A 21,449-nucleotide genomic window follows, 5' to 3' on the forward strand; every position below is an offset into this window, starting at 1 on the left:
AAAGGCTAAGGTACAAGGTCCACCACATCTCTCTTTGCACGCGTCCCTAGTAATCTGGTTGATCGTAAGAACAAAAAATGCTTCTAGAACTAGCTCTGACCTCCTAGGCTCGACAATGCAAATGAAATAATATTTGGCCCCCTCAACCCTATGTATCACCCTCTTTGCCAATTTTTGGAGCCCATTACAGAAGCTTAGGACCTCTGTTGTCAAAACTGAGAGAGACACAAGGATCTGTACCACACCATCTCTATCATGGAACTCTCCATTGCAGTGAGTTCTAAAACTCATTCTTTGACCCGCCACACGCCCAAAAAATCATTTCAGGTGCGCCTTCTCTTGTATTTTAATTCATATGATCCAGTCAATTACAAATCATTTATATGTTTTAAAAATATTCTTTCACCTAGGTTATTGGTTGTGGATATTGCAGGTACATCACGAACAACTTGCATCATCCAACACCCTAATAGACAAATAAAAAAGCAAGTATCATTCATCACTTATCATGATAGGATTCCTCTTAAGCTTTGCATATCTTGACATCATTTCTCCAAAATGCACCATAGGGTCCATCATATTGACCATGTTTATCACCACCTTGCCTTACATATTATAAACATCCATGTCGGTCGATAAAGCCTCCCCACTCATGGATCACCTCATGATGTAGACCCCTATTCATTATCAAGATCCATGGCCATGTACTCAGGCCCGGGAACTACTTCACTTACATGCCCTGAAGATCAACCTCATTTAGCTACATTCATCACCCATATAGCCCAATCCTAGGCCACCCATGGTACTTTACGACAGATTAAGTAGAAGCACTACTACGTTTCACACATGGCCTACTCCGCCCCCCCCCCCCCCACTTACATAGCCCATTTGTGTCACTTCACCCAGCCCAAAAATCATGCACTGAGACCAGCCAATGGGGCCCCCACCTTCTGAAAACAAACACCATCCCGACATCATTATGTAGGCCAACGTGTTTTTCACGGCACCCGCCTCTGTGTTTGTACATCCAAACCACCTTTACATTCTTTAGGCAAGTGTACAAATATTGTTTTTAGGAAAACGTTTCCCACCCATATTTTCATGTATTTTTACTCAACAATAGTTTCTAGTCACCCTTGATCGGAGCTCGCACATTCCCCATAGTCATTTACTATCTTCACGTTAGTCAAAACATACTTACACCCACCTTGGAAATCCTACCGAATCTAGGGCCATCCCTATCAACAAAAGTGTTTTGACTACTTCCATTTGCATAATAGCTCCGACCTTGGGCCAATTGTCCATATCCACTCATATCGTCAACTCTCATTATGATGATTTGTATGACCCACACTATTACATTTTGTTTACACCTTATATTTATTCCCTGGCATAGAATGTTGGGCGATTAACGCTTATTTATTTTCAACTCCAAAACTCATATTCCAAGATCTCCTCCTTTGAAGGGTGTTGATGGTGCTAGACCCACCAAAAAATGGGATCTCCCCGATGTGAAGCCCCAACTAGACCTCACACTATTTGGTGTAGGAGTTCCATTTGGTATAAAGGCCCGATTTCCATATACTTAGAGATCTGCCTTGGCTCTAGTTGTCAGCACATGAGAGTGTTACAATAGTATCTTCAAACAATAAGGTGCGTGTGCCTGGTGAGTGCATCATGTAATTGGTTTGAGGTTCTCTTTCTACAAAGGGGGAGAGTAAAGTGAGCCTCTAAATGAGAGGTAGTAGTAACACCTAGGAAGAGACACACGTGAACCAAAAAGTTTTGTCAAACACCCAGCAAAATAATCCACAATGGATGTGGCAGTCATTAAAACCGAGTTGAAGGGGACAACACGTACACCACCCAACAGAGTAGTCCACACGAATGTGACATTCGTTATAACCAAAAAACAAAGATAATATGTCGAGTATCCCGCGGAGTAGTCCATAAGGATGTGACAACAGTGATATCCAATACACAAAGGTGGTTTGTCTAGTATCCCGTGGAGTAGTCCACAGGGATGAGACAACAATGATAAGCAATACAACACATCTTCAACAATGTAAGTACTAAAAACCAAAGTAGTTGAACTATCTTAGTACAGGTTAAGAAAACATGCATTACAAATGTTTAAAGAGTAGTTTTACAAACATCTACAAAACATGTGTGAAAACATGTTGGCCTTAACAAGATTATAAATTAAGCAAAAGTCCCAAGACACATCTATACACCATACATTACTAGTCGCAGTAGTGGGAAATTGGAGCCACTCCTTGTTCCTCAAAGAACAAAATATAGAATCTCAAGGCTATGTGGGAGGAGCTAAGGTGAAAAGTCATTTCTCATACAATGGGAGGGGTATATATAGTCAAGGGTGATGCTTGGCCCTTGCGACTCTTGGACTACCCTCATGACCGTTCAACTTCCAATGACTTTTCAACTGACATGACTCTTCAACTTCTTGTGTGTGTCCATTGGAATTCACTTTACACTACTTTGAGTTACAACAGATATGGCCCATAGTGGTGATGTGGCCAAGACATCTCATGACACAACTCGACATGAAATTGCTGACATGTACTGGTTGACTGTGGTGTCCGTGTCAAGCTGTTGCGCCAATGAGTGATGGATGTACTCTTGGTGTGCTTTGTCTTCTCCTTCGTATGACATAGTGTTGTGGGGTCTTCAGTGGTCTTGGTATTACATGATGGTTTAATGCATATGTTCCTTTCACTTGTTGTTTGATGTGCTTGGTACATCCATCTAGCTCTAAGCAAGTCTTCTAGCATGTGCACTCCTTCTTCATCCTATTCGTCATCTCGCCATGTTCTATCAGTGTACTTGTTCCCTCAATTTACTCATGATGGGACGAAATAAAATCCAAAACCTCCTAGTCTAGCATGATGCATTATTCTCGTGTTTAGGGTGACAGGGAGGGAGGACAAATCACTGAGACAGCGCAGAGCACAACTCAGTTTGGAATGAGTAACTTCGGGGGGACAACCTGCACTGTGGCGAAAAATTGTGTAGTGACCACTAGGAGGTAGAATTGTGTAGTGAAGGACATGAGTGGAAGTTGTAAGGTGGGACCCTGAGGGGCACTTTTGCGCAGTTTGTGGAGGGAAGGAAAGACAGGGCTGGAGGGGACCTGCTTGGTAGTTCTGCGTAGTTTTCAAGAGAAAATCATGACAACACTGCAAGGGATCTGCTGAGCATGATTGAACAATTTTGGAGAACAATGCAAGACATGCAACAGAAGGCCTACTAGACATGTTTGCATAGTTTCTAAAGGAAGTGTAGAGAAAGAAACAGAGGACCAACAAGACATGTCTGCACAGTTTTGGAGATCAATGCAGACCTAGGTCTTGGTACAATGAAGGGTTCTGGCATACTAGAGGGAGGATGATTGTGCTTGAGAAATTCGTAGTTCAGTTTGGACATGGAGGAAGTTTCCACATAATTATGGGAGGTAGACAGACTGCTTACCTCTGGGATTGCGCAGTGAAAATGACCTGGAGGACAACCTCAAGCACTGCGTAGTTCTGGGTAGTAGAGTAAAGTTAGTGGGGGCTGAGACTGCGAAGTGCAACTTGGCTAGGATTCGGTGGAAGAGGGTTTTCTGGTCAGACATATTTTTAGGAAAATGGTTGTGTGTTGAAATAAAGTGAACTTGAGCAGACTTGACATTGTGATCATAGACTTAGCACACTTCAACGATGAGACAACACAGAACAACAGTAAAAGAAGACAAAACATGCCCTCGGTGAGACTGTTTTAAAGCTGAAAGGGACAAGCATGACACTTGAGATAGACCTTCGGATGACCATGATGACACTTGCATGACAGTTCTTATAACTTTCTGTGTGAGTACAATGGATGTTTACACAACAAATAAAACCAAAACACACAAGGACAACCCTTCAAAATCACCAGAACAAGATCGAAAGCATGAAAAAGAAATCAATATGCCAAAAGATGATCATTGGTCAAACAGGGAAAAGGGTGAAAAGACTTCACAAGAGCTCATGGGGTGAGCTCGAATGATTGCAACCATCAAAGGAAAAGGCAAGGAAGGCTCCAAATTTTTTATGTAAGCCAAAATTTTGGAGGGTGTTGCAGTCGCTACAATACTTGGTGAGTTTACAGTGCAGGGCCTTGGAATTTCAGGGAGTATTGATTTGTTGTGTAGATCACTTCAGCTTTTCTACTTCCCTCATGGACAAACATGGTTCACTTTGTACTGAATCAGTTGAACACTACAAAATATTTATCCAGATCACAGTGTTTCAAATCGGGAAGGGTAATTTGGCTTGTGAGCTCAAGATTTTCAAAGTATATTTTTTCATCTCTGGTGTTGTTGCACTACCAGTAGGCCTGGACAAAACCTCGATGGAGTCACGCATGAACACAAGCATTGCTTCGCTGCCAGCAAAACTTGACAATACCCCAGTGGAGTTTCTTGCTTCACCTCTCTACACAGGAAGCCTTTCTCTTCTTTCACCTTTGTTATTTTTTTGAAAGAGAACTGTGCATAGGCACTTATTTATTTTTCGGGCAGAAGAGGGATCCCAACTTATTAAGAGCAGGAGAGGTTGTTCCTTCAGAGAAGCATATAAAGACCTCTGATTTAGGTTTTCTCATTTAGATTTTCCCCTTCTCTATTTCTACTAGTTGGATAAGCTTGAACACACCAGAGCAAAAAACTGAGTATAGGCATGAGGTTTCCCAGACTAGACATGGGTTCATGGTTTTACCAAAACATTCCTTACAGATGGATCATATTTTTTGTGAAGGCTTCATCGATGAGAAGTTACAACCAAGCACAAAGAAGATAGACATAGGATTGGCCAAGCGCTGCAGTGTCATAAGACTATTTAAACTTTAGCCACATACCCATTCAGAAACTAGAACACAGTACATGCACAACACTTATTCGCGTAGTGCAAACAAATGGAAAACTCAACACGAAAGGAAAAACAAGACGAGAGGAAAAGCGTACACAACAAGGAAACAAAACCAGAAGACAAGAAACAAAAATGACTGAAAAAACAAGATTTAAAATAAGAAACCCATGAGAGGCTACGAGTGCAAGATGAGTGCAAGGAAGGGAAAAATGAGATGCAACTAATCCTACTCCTATCCTAACAGCTAAACAGTTGGGGTTACATGAAATGAAATTTTCAGTGAGGCTACTATAGTCACTCCCGACGTACATCCACAAAGATACAAGATATTAAAACAGATAAAATTAGTGTCCAACAGAAAATACAAAAACTTGAACAAGCTGCAAACAGAAAGGAAGGTCTTTCTTGTGGGCAGAAAGATGCATCACAACCACCCAATACACATGCTTACCTTTTTTATGGATACCCTTTCTAAACAAACCTCAAAAACTTCTTGCAGGTGCGTCCTCATCTACACTGTGCTTCTCAGCAAGCACGTGGAAGGATTGAAGCTTGTTGCATGCAACATGGCTTGCCAAGTAAGATTGTTACAGACATTTGGTGATTGGATCATAAAATTCATGATAATTGTTTGGAAAGCATCGTGATCTTTGAAAAGATAAATTTCTGATTCGAGAGATAGGATCATGATGGGAATCTGGTAAGGAAAAATAGATCCAGTCATTCTCAACAATCATGCCAAGACAGTGAGGACCTTCCATAACCATCAATGAAGGTTGAAGTGCCTCAACTCCTTAACAAAAAATTGAAGAGAAATATGGTAAAAAATGAAGATCAGAGAGCATGAAGCCACTTTCATCAGATGTGCTGAAGGGAAAATGATAAGCCAAATGACCGTCACCCAAGACATAGCAATGATCAGATGAACTAATTGAGACATCAGATTCCTAGTTTGTAATGCACAAAGAAAAATCCATGTGAACAATCTTGCGAATGCTCCGAATAATGGAACCAAGTTCGCTATGAGCTAGATATGATGGACAAATTTGTAGTGCAAGGTTCACAAGAAGGCTGAGGAGCTGATCATGAAGAGGGAAATTCGATAAGTATGATAGCGTGCAAAGAGAGTCTTTGATATGATCAACTTCGTAATCCCATGATTTCATGATAGATGAACATTCCCAACCTAAGTCTGGCATGAGAGGTTTGCGTGAAGACAAATGCGCTTTGACAAATTCGTGGATTTGGTCATACGTGAAATTTTGAAAGTTTGGTAGATCACACCTGGAATACCAACCATTTTTACATGGGAATCCACATTGAGTGTAACCATGCAGATAGATGGATTGTGTGTGAGAAACCAGATTTGATGTGGTTCCGGGGGCTTACCAGAGTCACGAGGTGCCTCGACTCCCTAGTACGTCCTTGAACTTTCTAGAATTGTAGAATCGTAATTTGAAGCTTGAACCAGATCATGCCATGCTTGAGGATGGTTGTTGTTTCTAATTTCAAAATTACTCTTACGATGGCAGCCATATTTGTCACAAGTTTCACTAGAATTTTTAGCTTCAGAAAGCTGACTTGAAGAGTTGTCTTCATGAAAGAGAAGAGATGACGAGGGATGGGAAGGAAACTTTGTGATTAGACTATTTTCAAATTTATCATGTACTACCTCACCGTATTGTGTCAGTTGAGGAGACAACTCATCGGATGAAGAAACAAGAGATCGTGGAGTTTCTCCGATGCATGTGGATAAGTTTTGAATGGTAGGACACATGGGGAAGTGAGGTGAAGAGGAAGTTTCGAAATGGGCGTCTTCTTTGACTGAAGCACATTCTAGATCTGAGCTAGAGTCTTCATGAGAAAATGAAATATCACATGATGTGTTTGGGCGTTTGTCACTACATATGGAAGCATGGGAGTGATGACTACCTAAGACTGGGGGTTGATCAAAAGAAATGATTGTATAGGATGTTCCACCAAGATCAGTAGATTGAGAATCATTCGAGAATGGAAGCTTATTGTTTTGATGCGCACAATTTTGAAACAAAGAGGCAAGATTGATAGTGTCCTCACCTTTATTCTCCTCTTCTTGTGTAATGTGATTGCCTTGCACCTAATAACAATTTGAGTCAACAACTTGGGAATCAAGAGGATGTGAACAACTGGTTGGTGAACTAGGTTGACCAAGTGAGTCATGGTACAAGGAGTCATGTCTTGTAGATGGTGGAGGATGGAAAATATGCATATCAGATTCAAGACTTGAGTTAGAATACTGACGTCCTCTTGTGGAATGGAGGAGTGAGTCTTCGCTATAGACTTACTGAGCCATTCTAAAACTTCCTCCATTGAAGTAGGAGATGGATGAGAATATGGGTTGGGGACATGCTGCACAAATTTATTAGCTTTACAATCACCACAAGGGGGTACCCACTTCGCAGATTTATCAACTTTGCAATCACCAAAAGGGGGCGCCCACATTGGGATCGGAAAGGGAGGAGGACAAGGAACAAACGTGGTGTTGGGATCCTCCTCTAAAATCTGAGGTGCCTCATGATCCACAAGAGTTGGGGAGGAAGGGAAATTAGGAGGTTCACTGTATTGAGAACTATGAACCAAGTGTTTAAACTCTTCTTTCAAGAAGTCAAAGTTCACAAGTTGTTCAGGAATTTTGTAACAGAGGTGAAGGAAGTGATCAACAAATTCATCAACTGATTCATCAGGATCCATACTTAAATGGCATATTTTTCACGGAAATCCTGGTGGCTATACTCATCGAACATTTTAATCATCATTTTGGCAAGCTGACCAAATGAATCGATAGAGGCAAAGGGTAATGTGTAACACCAGCGTTGAGAATGACCTTTGAATGTAAGGGTGAGTAATACAATCCAAGCATGTTCGTAATATATCTTGTGGCATAGGAAAATTTTTATAACTTGGAGCACATGTGCACGAAAATATGGTTCACCCTCACCACTAAACTTTAACTTGGATAGGTCATGGATAACTTCCGCGGGGATGGTACATTCAAACTTTGTAGAAAGACATTCCGGGATTATGATGTCAGGAAGAGCCATTTTTAAATAAGAGATTCAAACCAGGCTCTATGGGTACAACCTGTCCTTTGGCCCTCATTCTAGCACCATTTTGTTGACGATGCTCGACCCGCCAACTAAGGGTATCTCCTTGATGTGATGTCCCAACTAGACCTCACATCATTTGGTGTAGGAGTCCCATTCGGTATGAAGGCATGATTGCCATATACTTGGATATATGCCTTGGCTTCAGCTGTCAACACATGAAAGTGTTACATTGGTATCTTTAAACAACAAGGTACATGTGCCTGGTGAGTGCATAATGTAACTGTGTCGAAGTTCTCTTACTACAAAGGGGGAGAGTAAAGTGAGCCTCTTAATGAGAGGTAGTAGTACCACATAGGAAGAGACACATGCGAACCAAAAAGGTTTGTCCAGAAACCAACGGAATACACAATAGCGGATGCGAAAATCGTTAAAACTGAGGTGAAGGGGACAACACATAAACCACCCAATAGAGTAGTCCACATGGATGTGACAGTCATTATAACTGTTAGCTCTTCTATACAATTCAGCATTTACAGGCTCAAAGGTACCATGGACAGTGCTGGTTTTGGTTGCTAGGGTGCTCATAGCTGTTGGTTTCCTTTTCTGCCTCGTTTTCATTGTAACTCCATAGCCCTGCCTTTGTTTCTCTTTCCCTGAAACTTGTTTGTTCCCCATTTGAGCATTCCCATTCTCCTCTGTTTCGCTGTGTAAACCCATGCTTTTTAAAACCCCGATTCCCGTTCTAACCTCCTTTAAATGCATTCTTCGTTTAATCCAAGGCATTAACCTCTTAATCCATTATAACCCGTTTCCTTTAACCCCCAGGTGCATAACACATGAACCCACGCTATTTCAACCTCTCGTCATTTGCTAAATCTTTACCGTTGATCGCTGTGATCTAATGGTTCTCATCCCTTTTTCCACGCGTTAAACTTCGCACTTGTTCCTTGTGATCTAACTGTGCATCACATATTGACGGCCGACGCATCCCTCGATTGCACAACCTGCGCACGTGATAACTCGCGGGGGCGGTGGTTTTGGGCTGCCACACGTCACGAATCTGTTGGATCACGCCTTCATGTACGTAAACCGCCTTCTCCCAAAAGCAGTGCGGGGAAACCGCTTACTGCCCTTCCGGTACGGTCCCCCGCCCGTTAACCGTCGTGCATCTTCCCTATCATCTGACCATCCATCGTTCATGGGACAGTGGATGCTCCCCCCGATTGCACGACTTGCACGCGCGTTAACCCGCAGGGAGGTGGTTTCCGGCTGCCACGTGGCATTGTTTCATTGGATCGCGCCTTTGTATATGGAAATCGCTGATGGCCGATAGGTGGTGCGGGGAATACCTCCCGCCCCAAAAATCGCTCTCCCGTTGTTTAAACTTCGTGCATCTTCTTCGTGTGATGGCCGTTGGATCTACCTGATGGTGATCCAACGGCCCTCGTTAACCCCGATCATCCATCTCCCGATAGACTCCATAATTTAATCCAGGCCATCCGTTTATTTGATCTGACGGTTTATGGTTGCTCCGCCCACCTGCGATATCTCCCGATAGCCTCCCGATGCGATCTCTGCTGTTGATTTTTATGATCCAACGGCTGGGATTATTTCCGTTGTTTAACTCGGTAGCCCTCCCGATAATCCTTGTCACTTGATCACAACGGTTGATCTCTACGATCCAATGGCTGAGATTTATTCCCGATTGGCTCTTACTCCCGCCATGAAATCTCATTTCCTTTGGACTGTCTCGAGCTCGCGATGGAGGAAGGAAGCCATCATCCCATACCCTGCAATTAATATCTCAACAACCACATTAAACAACAGAATGGCTGAAGGACAAGTAGGTGACTTCGAGCAGTGAAGAACATTTACCAGGCATGGAGTTTAATCCATAATTCATTCTAGCTACCAGAGAAGGACATCAGACAATCTAAACAGACCAATTTGTCCATTAAAGTCTGGGAATTGCAGCAGAGGCCCATTTCATATTGTAAATGTGGTTGGTGGTCATTTATTAACACCTCCACGCATAGCCTAGCAGAGCAACTTTGTAAACAGATTCTATATATCCAGAGACACAATGTAATCAGGTTGATGAGTGTTGGATGAGTTTTATTTTGCTGTAAGGTTCAACTTCTGGAGATTGTAACTGCTGTGATACCTACAATGTCTCGTCTTCATTTTCAGCTAATGCAAGCTTCTTTTGTTGTTAATTACTCACTGTCCACTTCTTCTTCTTGTTCTAGGCTGTGCCTATTTTGCATTTATTCATGTGCTATTAATGTTTAGCATTAGAGGGGCTGTCATCCCACCTATGTGTTAGGATTTAGCATGCATCATTGAATTTGTTTGCAGGTTTCTATTGTTTTAATGCTAGAGAGCTGTCATCCTGTCTGTGTATTAGAAAACAGATTTGCAAACCTTTAAACTTGTTGCAGTTGGCCATCACAGGGTCCTGTGCATCCGCTGGTGTGATCAGTGTTCTCCATCATCACATTGTCTCTAAAACTGTGAGTAATTGGTGGTTAAGAGCCTTGTAATCTGGGGGTGTTCACCCATGTCTGGCGTTAAGCATAGTAGGAGTGGTTATCTGGCTTAAATATGCAGAATTTGTTTCATTCATCCACCAATTTATCCAACTTTTGTTGAGTTTGTAATGTTCTTGAGCATCTCTGACATACAACCTAGGAGAGTTTCTTATGGTGATAACATTAATTGGCGTCGTTGCTGGGGAGAGGAGAATCAAAGCTCAGCTTCCCTGGGAGAATGACACAGCTTCAAGCTTTGATGACAGACAAGGTTTGAACACAGTTTCTGGTTGTAATCATCTGTCTGGCGACTCCATTGGTGGAAGGCCAAGATTTGGCGACTCCACATTGCAGTTCTGGTGCAGTTGGTGAGGCATGTTTGGAGATATCTTTAGAAATCACCAGCTAAATCAGTGCCTGATCCTGAGAAGATCGTTCAGCAAAATAAAATATTGTAGTAAGGAGCACCAAGATCAGGTAAGCCTTAAAGGTCCCATGTATCTCTGTTAGTGTAGAAATACCTTCAGAGATTCATTCAGCTCCTTAGTCATTCATTTCCATTCAAACCTCAGTTGAAAGAATCATCCATGTTGTCCATCATATTCCTCTGTTTCTGTCATTCTTTTCATTGATTCATTCCACTTAGTCCGCCAGTATCCTTTTTGTATACCTCAGTCATGGAAAGCCAGCAAGCTCTTACAAAGATAGAAAGAATAGTTGCTGCTAGGTATGGACCCTTGGTCTTGCCTTCCCCTTTGAATGCCATGCCTGCAGGAGATTATCAGGAATTTATGCCAAAGTTTACTTGTGCAAAAGGAGTAACAGCTGAAGATCATTTAGAGTCCTTTTATAGCTATGCTGATAACTTGGATATCAATGAGGAGGATGTCTGGAAAAGGGTTTTTGTTCAAAGCCTTGATGGGGAGGCTAGAAAATGGTTCAGAAATTTACCTCCTAGGTCTATTGCTGATATTGATGCTTTAGATGATGTATTTTTAAAGCACTGGGGAAATAATAAAGATCTGCTCTTTTATCATGATGAATTTGGGAACTTGCAGAGAGAGGATGGTGAGCTATTGTTTGATTTCAACATCAGATTCAATCATAGGTACAGCAGAATGCTAGCTTAAATAAGACCAACCCCTGCTTCTGCCATGCTTACTTATGCTAATGCCTTCGATTCTCTGTTCTGCCTGCTGTTAAGAGAAAGAAGATGCACTTCTTTGGCTGATATGCAAGCTGCAGCCTTTGAAGTAGAAGCAAACATTATTGCTGCAGAAAGTCTCGAAGGTGATGATGAAAACAAAAGCTAGGGAGGTGAATCCTCATCATCCTCAGAGCACGAGATAGATGAATTGGCTAGGATGATAGAGCTATTAACCTCTGAAGTTTCCAAACTAAAAGCTGAGTCGCATTTTGAGGAGGTTGGAGCTCATTGTTGCATTTCTTTTCCAGCTCCAAATTCATGTAGAGGAACACATGAGCATTTGCAGAATTTATAGAGAAATAGAGAAGCAAACGAAGATCAAAGGGTGAAGACCCTTTGTCAAAATATAGTCATGGAAGAGGTACAACATGAGGAGGAGGTCCATGTTTTGGAAGGTGCTCCTTTCTTAACAAGGGCTGCTTATGAGAAAGCAATATCCAAGGGGACTGCTCAGCAATTTGTTGTAGTTGCAAAACAACAAGTTGGCCAGCAGTGCCAGACAGTAGCAAACCCCTTCCTCCAAGAATTTGAGCCCGAAGCCAGCTCATCTTCACATGGCTATGCAGATCTGCCAATTTTTCAGCCTGCTTTTGTCCCTAGTCTAGTGATTACAAAGGGAGAGGACAACTCCCCATCATCTTTTGTTTTTCTGTCTAATCAAATAACAATCCCTCACAGTTGCCCCTTGAACACTGTGGTAGAACAAAATTCAATGCTCAAGGCTGAAACTGATCATCTCAGTCTTGATATTTTAATACCTGCTCAGATGGCTTCTACACAAATTAAAGAGGCAGCTTGTCAGATGATAGAGGAAGAAAATGTACAGTTATGGGATTCTGCCTTGGATGATGATTGTTTAAAGAAAGATGAAGGAGCAGAAAATGCCTCTATGTCCCCTGCACAACAATACAATGGTGCATCTTTCATATTAGTTGTGCAAACTACAATAGACACAGACAAATACACAACATTCATGGTTATCCAGCAGTTGTACAAGTGCTCCCATGAAAAACATCCAAGGAGGAAAATACACAGAAGGGAAGTGAAGATTGATCCATTTCTACCCATCAAGCTCAAATTTCCTAAACTGTTTGAGGTGGACGATCAAATAAATCCTGTCTTGCCGATATATGATGAACCAGATGACAGGAAGAAATTTTGATGGCCTAGCAGATGGGTAGTTTTTAAAGTTTAAGTTTTCAGGCTTTTATGATTGTAATCATGTTCTTTTACAGTTTTCTGTTGAATGCTTAGTTGACTCCATGCCTAATGGATACTAGGCAAATGTTTGAAAGCTGATTTTGCATGAAGGCATTGGTCTGCAGTTCTTGAGAGCTCACAGGGACGATCTCATCCCCAGAAGGACCCAATGTTAGCTCTGCTATACAATTCAATGTTTATAGGCTCAAAGGTACCATGGACAGTGCTGGTTTTGGTTGCTAGGGTGCTCACAGATGTTGGTTTCTTTTTCTCCCTCGTTTTCATTGTAACTCCATAGCCCTGCCTTCGTTTCTCTTTCCCCAAAGCCTGTTTTTTCCCCATTTGAGCATTCCCGTTCTCCTCTGTTTCACTGTGTAAACCCGTGTTTTTTAAAACCCCGATTCCCGTTCTAACCTCCTTTAAACGCATTCTTCGTTTAATCCCAAGCATTAACCTCTTAATCCATTATAACCCGTTTGCTTTAACCCCCGGGCACATAACACACGAACCCGCGCTATTTTAACCTCTCGTCATTTGCTAAATCTTTATCGTTGATCACCGCGATCCAACGGTTCTCATCCCTTTTTTTGTGTGTTAAACTTCACGCTTGTTCCTTGTGATCTGACCGTCCATTGCAGATCCGATGGCCGACGCATCCGCCGATTGTGCAACCTACACATGTGATAACTCGCGGGGGCAGTGGTTTTGAGCTGCCACGCGTCACGAATCTGTTGGATCGTGCCTTCATGTATGTAAACCGCCTTCTCCCAAAAGCAGTGCGGGGAAACCGCTTACCGCCCTTCCGGTACGGTCCCCCGCTTGTTAACCATCGTGCATCTTCCCTGTCATCTGACCATCCATCGTTCATTGGACGGTGGACGCTCCCCCCAATCGCACGACTTGCACGCGCGTTAACCCACGGGGAGGTGGTTTCTGGCTACCATGTGGCGTTGTTTCATTGGATCGCGCCTTTGTATACGCAAACTGCCGATGGCCGATAGGCGGTGCGGGGAATACCGCCCCGACGGTGATCCAATGGCCCTCGTTAACCCCGATCGTCCATCTCCCGATAGACTCCATAATTTAATCCAGGCCGTCCGTTTATTTGATCTGATGGTTTATAGTTTCTCCGCCCACCCGCGATATCTCCCGATAGCCTCCCGATGCAATCTCCACCATTGATTTTTATGATCCAACGGCTGGGATTATTTCCGCTGTTTAACTTGCCTATCCTCCCGATAATCCCTGTCACTTGATCGCAGCCATTGATCTTTGAGATCCAATGGCTGAGATTTATTCCCGGCTAGCTCTTACTCCCGCCATGAAATCTCATTTCCTTTTGACTGTCTTGAGCTCGCGATGGAGGAAGGAAGCCATCATCCTGTACCCTGCAGTTAATATCTCAGCAACCACATTAAACAACAGAATGGCCGAAGGACAAGCAGGTGACTTCGAGCAGTGAAGAACATTTATCAGGCATGGAGTTTAATCCATAATTCATTCTAGCTGCTAGAGAAGGACATCAGACAATCTAAACAGGCCTATTTGTCCATTAAAGCTCTGGGAATTGCAGCAGAGGCCCATTTCATATTGTAAATGTGGTTGGTGGTCATTTATTGACACCTCCACGCATAGCCTAGCAGAGAAACTTTGTAAATAGATTCTATATATATCCAGAGACACAATGTAATCAGGTTGATGAGTGTGGGATGAGTGTTATTTTGCTATAAGGTTCAACTTCTTGAGATTGTAATTGTTGTGATACCTGCAGCGTCTGGTCTTCATTTTCAGCTAATGCAAGCTTCTTTTGCTGTTAATTGCTCACTATCCACTTCTTCTTCTTGTTCTAGGTTGTGCCTGTTTTGCATTTATTCATGTGCTGTTAATGTTTAGCATTAGAGGGGCTGTCATCCCACCTCTGTGTTAGGATTTAGCATGCATCATTGAATTTGTTTGCAGGTTTTTGTTGTTTTAATGCCAGAGAGTTGTCACCCTGTTTGTGTATTAGAAAACATATTTACAGACCTTTAAACTGGTTGCAGCTGGGCCACTGGCCATCACAGGGTGCTGTGCATCTGCTGGTGTGATCCGTGTTCTCCATCATCACATTGTCTCTAAAACTGTGAGTAATTGGTGGTTAAAAGCCTTGTAGTCTGGGGGTGTTCACCCATGTCTAGGGTTAAGCATAGTAGGAGTGGTTATCTGACTTTAATATGTAGCATTTGTTTCATTCATCCACCAATTTATGCAACTTTTTGTTGAGTTTGTAATGTTCCCGAGCATCTCTGACATACAACCTAGGAGAGTTTCTTGGGGTGATAACAATAACCAGAAAACAAAGATGGTTTGTCGAGTATCCCGTAGAGTAGTCCACAAGGATGTGACAATGGTGATAGCCAATACACAAAAGTGGCCTGTCTAGTATCCAATGGAGTAATCCATAGGGATGAAACAACGGTGATAAGCAGTACAACACATCTTCAACAATGTAAGTACTAAAATAACCAAAGTAGTTCAACTATCTTAGGACATGTTAAGCAAACATGCATTAAAAATGTTTAAAGAGTTGTCTTACAAACATCTACAAAACATGCGTGAAAACGTGCTGGCCTTAACAGGCTTCTTAATTAAGAAAAATTCCCAAGACACATCTTTACACCATACATCGCTAGTCCCAGTAGTGGGAAATTAGATCCACTCCTTGCTCCTTAAAGAACAAACTATAGACTCTCAAGGCTATGTGGGAGGAGCCAAGGTGAAAAGTCCTTTCTCATACAATGGGAGGGGTATATATAGTCAAGGGTGATGCTTGACCCTTGTGACTCTTGGACTACCCTCATGGTTGTTCAACTTCCAATGAATTTTCAACTGACATGACTCTTCAACTTCTTGTGTGCGTCCATTGGACTTCACTTTACATTACATTAAGTTATAATGTAAATGGCCCATACTGGTGATGTGGCCAAGACAACTCATGACACAACTCGACATGACACTGGTGACATGTACTGGCTAACTGTGGTGTCCGTATCAAGCAACTGCGCTGCTAAGTGATGGATGTACTCTTGGTGTGATTTTTCTCCTCCTTCGCATGGCATAGTGTTTCGGGGTCTTTGATGGTCTTTGTCTTGCATGATGGTTTAATGAATATGTTCCTTTCACTTGTTCTTGATGTGATTTTTACATCCATCCAACTGCAAGCAAGTCTTCTAGCATACACGCTCTTTCTTCATCTCGTTCGTCATCTTGCCATGATCTATTAGTGTACCTGTTCCTGTAATTAACTCATGATGGGATGACATCAAATACAAAAATTCCTAGTCTAGCATGATGAGTCATTCTCGTGTTTTGGGTGAGAGGGAGGGAGGACAACTCACTCAGATAGCACAGAGCACAACTTAGGATGGAATGAGGAATTCTAAGAGGATAGTATGAACTATCGGGAAAAACTGTGCAGTGACCACTGGGAGGCAGAATTACGCAATGAAAGACACCAGTGGTAGCTACAAGGTGGGACCCTGAGTGACACTTATGCATAGTTCCTGGAGGGAAGGCAAGATAGGGCTGCAGGGGACCTACTGGGAAGTTCTCCACAGTTTTCAAGATCAAAGCATGAGAGGGATGCAAGGGACTTGCCAAGCATGATTGTGTAGTTTTGGAGAACAATGCAGGACATGCAACAGAGGGCCTGCTAGACATGACTACGTAGTTTTGGAAAACAATGCAGCACAAGTAGTAGAGGGCCTGCTAGACACGTCTGCATAGTTTCTGAAGGCGGTGAAGAGCAAGACAGTGGAGGATCAACAAGACACGTTTTCACAGTTTTGGAGATCAGTGCATACCCAAGTCTTGGTGCAGTGCAGGATTTCGACAGCCTAGAAGTAGGCTTGATCACTGTGCTTAAGAAATGCGCAGTTCAATTTGGACATGGAGGCAGTTTCTGCACATTTCTGGGAGGCAAACATGTTACTCACCTATGGGATTGTGCAGTGCAAATGACCTGGAGGACAACCTCAAGAAATATGAAGTTCTGAGAAGTAGAGCAAGGTCACTATGGGCTGAGACTACGCAGTGCAGCTTAGTCGGGATCCGGTGGAAGAGGGTTGTTCGGACGGATAGATTTTCAGGAAAATGGCTAAGTGTTGAAAGCAAGTGAACTTGTGGAGACTTGAAAATGTGATCATACACTTAGCATACTTCGATGACGAGACAAAATAGACCACCAATACAACAAGATAAAACATGCCCTTGGTGAGACTGTCCTAGAGGTGAAAGAAACAACTGCGACACTTGAAATAGACCTTCAGACGATCGTGACAACACTTGTGTGACGATGCTGACAACTTTGTGTGTGAGTACGATGGATGTTTACATAGCGAAGACAACCCAAACACACAAGGACAAACCTTTAAACTCACTAGAACAAGATCACAAGCATGACAAAGAAATCAATATGCCAAAAGATGATCGCTGGTCAAAAAATCAAAAGGGTGAAAAGACTTCACAAGAGCTTGTGGGGTGAGCTCAAGTGTTTGCAACCATCAAAGGAAAAATTGAGGAAGGCTCCGAAATTTTGATGTAAGCCAAAAATTTGGAGGGTGTTGTAGCCGCTACAACAAAGGGATATCCTCGAATGGCACAATGGGAATCACTATTTCCCACTGATGTCATCGGTCCCCTTGACATTCGACACCAACACAAGTTTTCATGTAAAGGTGGTACCATACTTAATTACCATTGTTGTTCTTTCATTTAGTCGAAGATCCCCGCATCACTAGGAACCTCAACCAACAATTCTTACATCATGATATAAGGGAGGTACCCAAAGTTGAAGACCCATACATACCTCAACACCTCATTCAGTAGTGCTTCACATTTTTATGCATGGGTGAACGAAATTTAGTCTATTTGTCAAAGAAGTGCCCTTGAGGGCATCAACAATTATCATCATCAACCATCAACATGTCAACCACCATAATGTTGACTGGACAAAACCATTTCTTGTCTGATTGTAATAATTTGTCACTAGTCATGATAACGAGCATGGGACATGCCCGCCTTGTATAGACATTTTTTTAGTCTTCAGGTTTTCTTTAGAGCATGGTCATCCTTTATATTCAGTCAAGGGGTGTCGCTACTCATCTCCATAACAAGTTATTCTCTCTCTCAAAAAGTTGATTAGATTCTCCATCAGAACATAAAACATGATGTATTTTGGCTATATGTTTTCTCCTAACCTCATACATTAGGGGGAAACTGTTAACACCATAAAATCGTACACATGTTTGCACAATCCAGAAGACGCTAAAAAACGTCCAACGAAATGCACAAGTGAAGATTTTCTAGTTGAAGACATCATGGAGTTTAAAAAAATAATTTCTCCTAAGGTGAAAAGTTTATAAGGTTAAAAAATTGAGGACAACACGACTATTTCTTTGATAGTCGAGCATCGCGTAGAATTTTCTTCGAAAGTCATGCAATCGAGAAAATGGATGACTCAGTGAATTCAAGACCACTTCACACACTTGGCGGCAATTCCCTAACATGATCTTAGTCCAGGACAACCGAATTCGAGTCACCCTAAAGATATGCAACCCTTAATGGAATCATCTTGTGCTACTCATGAGTCATTGTCATGCATGAACCAAGAGAGGGAAGATGGATTCAAAAAATTCTATATAAACAGACCATGGGAGAAAAAAAATATGAGACATTGTTATGATGTCCAAATTGCTATCAGAGAAAACCAACATTCCATTGTTGAAGCCAAAGAAAGCAAGAGCACTAGCATGTTGGCCATATTGCTTCTAAGCAAGCCAACATCCTAGTGAGAGGAGAAGAGTCCACCATTGGAGAGTCTTCATAATTATTTGAGAGAGAGAGGAGAAGATTGCAAAGAGATTGAGGAAAAGAAACTCCTTGCTGAGGATTTTTGAGCACCATAGCTCAAATAATTCTCTTCAGCTTTTTAAGATTCATCTATTGTATTCAACTTCTACCACCAACAGTTAATAATGTTGAAAATGCAACAAGATGATGGAGCTTAGTGGAAAGGAGTTGCCTTCACTAAGTGGGCCCGCAGGCTATTTTTGGCGCAAAGTCTATTTTTAGACATATGGATGATGGTCTATGAGTTGCAGGATGCTATTTGTGGATGATTGGTCATGTTGGTAAAAATAGATGTACTTCTATTTTTAGACATATGGGCGGTTTCTATTTTTAGACTGCCAAGCTAAAAATATAACAGTCGAATATTATTCGCTCTTAATAATATTTGGACTATAAAAATTATCTTATCCTCTTGGAACACTTCAATTCAAGCTATGGATGTGGCACATGCAGCTGCCAGAAGGAAATACGCTTTTCTTATGGGTCAGTTGAGCTATTGCATGATGGACTTCAGTTAGAACTCAAGTGGTTGAGTTTGGTGGAGTTGATTGAGGAGTTGATGGAGTTGTGTTCAGTTTGACTTGGTTGAACTAGTTGTATTTAGTCTAACTGCAGAATACACTAATGATGAGTGATGTGAATTAGTTATTAATTAATTCACTAATTATTAACTCATAAATCAACTAAAGAATACATCAGTTAACTCAGTGCATGGACAGTTCAGTGGAGACACATGTTAGAGGTGAGTGAAAGGGCAAGACAGTTGTCAGTTGTGACTATAGTTGTGCATGAGATTTGAACAATCAATGGATTGAGTATTGCCAATGAGGATTGCGTAGTTCAGCCAAGGGAAATACGAGTTTGGATCCGCCATTCTCATCTATTCTCTTGCAGGATTGCGCAGTGGAGGTAGGAAAACAGTGGAGGAGATTTGAGGCATCAGATCTGAGCTAGTTTGTGTGTAACAGGTGGAGATAGTACTGAGTACTTGTGAGGAGTATTGTACTATGTATTGTTACATGTTCTCAATCATTATAATATACAGATAGTGTGGGGTTTTCAGCTGTATGCTTTCCCGGGTTACATACTGTGTTAATGTGTGCATGCGATTGATGTTTCATTGTTTTTAATTCCGCAAAATTGATGATCAACATAGAGGAGGTTATGTATTATGCATGTATTTCGCAATAGTGTATAATCGGGATAATCTCTGTGAATAAGTGTCATATTATTCAAAATTTCTACATAGTATCAGAACAGAGTTGATCATCAGATCTATTATTCAGAAAGTGTTTACATTTTATTTCTTCAGGCAGAGTTTGTAATCGGGCCAGGTAGCTTCTGGATTCATCCTTCTTTTGGAAGGTGAGATATCTGGTAAAATCCCATACAGTCAATCTCTGTACGAGAAATACTTTGTTCTCATGAATTTTAGATCAGAAGCGGTTGAGTTTTGAGCTGGTGGAATTCAAATTTGCAGCAGTGTTTTCTTGGTGTCAAAGTTGAAATGTCTTTCAACGGATTGTGATTGGAGTATGCTCTTGAAGGCAGCTCAAATTATATTGCATGGAAGGACAGGATGGAGGCGGTGTTAGATGACAATGGGTTGAAGGAGTTCATAGAGGCTGAGGTCCCAAAACCTACTGATGTTGCTGAAGCTGTGGCTTGGCAAAAGAAGACAGCAAAGTGTCGAAGGATTTTGTTGGAGGGCGTGAAGGATCACATTGTATCCAGCCTGCATGGAAAGGCTTCTCCATACTTGATGTGGAAAGCGTTGACAAATATATTCCAAAGCAAGAGCGACTAGAGGAAGTTGACGCTCAAGGATAAACTCAAAAACATTAAGTGTGAGAATGGAGACAGTATGCCCAAGTATCTCACGAGGTTCACCCAATGACGGGATGAGCTGGGAAGTGTGGGGTCACTGTCGATGATGAGGACTTGGTGAGCTTGGCTCTCCTTGGTCTTCCGAAGAGTTGGCATTCCTATCAGGACTCTGTCAATGGTCAGGAGATATTTCCAGGATGGGAGAGACTTTGGTCGGATCTTGTGCAAGAGGAGATCGCGGAATACCAGGGACAGATCTTCATCAAAGGCATCTAATGAAGAAAATTACGCTTTGGCTGCGAAAGCAAAGAAGGGGAAGGAGAAGGGTTCTCTTTCCGAATCCAGTTCTTCCAATGATGGGAAGAAGGTTGACAAGTCGAAGGTGAGATGCTTTCGTTGTCATGAGTTGGGCCATTATGCTACTAATTGCCCAAAGAAAAAATCCAAGAAGGGATCTGGGGAAGGATCTGAAGGTGAGGCACTTGCTTCACAGTTTGAGTTGGATTTCACACTCTTTGCATGCATGGTTTCATCCATGGTGGGAAGTGGTTGGTTTCTTGACAGTGGAGCTTCTTTCCACATGACCGGTGACAAGAGTTTGTTCAGTACTTTGGAGGAGAAAGATCTCCAGATACTCATAGCGATGGGTAATGATGAGGGAGCATGGAGCTCGCCTATAGGCACAGTTATTTTTCAGGTATAGGCACAGTTATTTTTCAGAGGGAGCATGGAGCTCGCCTTACCTTGACCGACGTCAAGTATGTACCAGGACTGAAGAGAAACTTGGTGTCGATCGCGATGC

This window comes from Pinus tabuliformis, chromosome 5_1, assembly GCF_031772625.1.
Source record: "Pinus tabuliformis cultivar Carrire ecotype Pingquan chromosome 5_1, CPIR1, whole genome shotgun sequence".
NCBI classification, from domain to species: Eukaryota; Viridiplantae; Streptophyta; class Pinopsida; order Pinales; family Pinaceae; genus Pinus; species Pinus tabuliformis.